Consider the following 1,603-nt stretch of genomic DNA (forward strand, 5'->3'; position numbering starts at 1 on the left):
CTGACCGGAACTCAGGCTCACTTCCACCCCCATCAAAGACAGTGAAGATACCCTCTTCTCCCCGGCGCCCTCAAGAGCCCGGCTCCCAAAGAGTCTGCCACCTGTGAAGTCAAACTACACCCGAAGCACGCACGTTGCAGGCTGCTGCGCCACCCTGTGGTCATCTATGGAATTGGCAGCGGAAGCGGCGGCGAGGGGTTGGCAAGGGGGCTGCCAGCAGAGCCTTAATCTCGGGAGGGGGCGGTGGGGGACTGTGAGGGACGAAAGAGAGAGAAAGAAAGGGAAAGGCTTACGGGCGAAGAAAAACACCACCGAAAGAACTAGTAGGCTCTAGTTCATACGGAGTAATTGATTCAGCGCAGAAAGCAGTGATCCTTGGGCCTGGAGAGGGTTGCATTGGTGCCAGGGAGGGAAGCCCTCAGAGGCTTTCCTATTAGTTAACTACCACTCTGTCCCAATGATCCAGCCTATAAGGGAACAGTTGATTTTAAATCCCTGCTTCCCTATGCCCGGGGAAGCTGAACTATCGGGTACTAGTACCCGCAGGACACTCTTAACCTTGATTTTCCCATCTGTGAAAAAAAGACTAATAAAAATTAGAACTTCCCTCATGGGGTGATTGTGAAGCTCACATGAGATAATGCTGATGAAAGTATTTTCAGTTACAAAATCTTTCATTATTCAAACTTTCTGATCCATAATAACGTTAGTAAATATCTACACAGTAACTACCTTTAAGCTGACTCACTCACCATGACCTCACTGTTGATGTTACTGTTGTTAAGTGTCATCGAGTCAGTTCTGAGGAACAGCTGGTGGGTTTGAACTGCTGACCTTGTGGTTCACAATCCAGTGCTGATCCACAGCACCACACCAGAGTCCCATAGTGACCTTGTTGTTATTGTTGTAAAGGACTGCCGAGTCGGTTCCGACCCATAGAGACCCTGTATAGGGTTTTCGAGGAGCAGCTGGTGAGTTTGAACTGCCAACCTTGCTGTTCAAACGGCTTTGCAGTCTGGCGCATTAACCCACAGCGCCACACCAGCACTCCCATCATGACCTTATGTATATAGAACGTTGTCCAGACAGCTTCATCCTCAAAACCGCCAACATGTCCGAGTCTATCCCTGCGTCCGCTGTGCTAGTTTATCTCACTGAGGGGGCTACCTCACCACATAAACCTTCTACTTCAGCAAATACCATGTTTGCTCCTCTAGCAATCGATCCTTCCTAAGAATGTCTGTCAGTTTGTTGTGCTGTGGTGGCTTCTGTGTTACTATGAAAGCTGGAAGTTATTTCACAGTGTTTTAAATTCCAGCAGGGTCAACCCATGGTGGGCAGGTTTCAGCAGGGCTATCACACTACAACAGACTAGGAAAAAGGACTGGAGTTCTACTTCTGAAAATTAGTCAATGAAAATGTTATGGATCACAACAGATAGCATTAGTAACCATGTAAGATGTAGGCAGATACTACACTTGCTTAAAGAGTAAGGCCTGAGAACAAACAAGATGGTGGATCTGGTGGAAGTGCAGTGAAGAGCTCTATCAGCAACAACACAGAATACCAAACCAAGCAGGATCGGAGGATGGTGCCAGAACTC

This window comes from Chrysochloris asiatica, unplaced genomic scaffold (genome assembly GCF_000296735.1).
Source record: "Chrysochloris asiatica unplaced genomic scaffold, ChrAsi1.0 scaffold00203, whole genome shotgun sequence".
Classification (NCBI taxonomy): Eukaryota; Metazoa; Chordata; class Mammalia; order Afrosoricida; family Chrysochloridae; genus Chrysochloris; species Chrysochloris asiatica.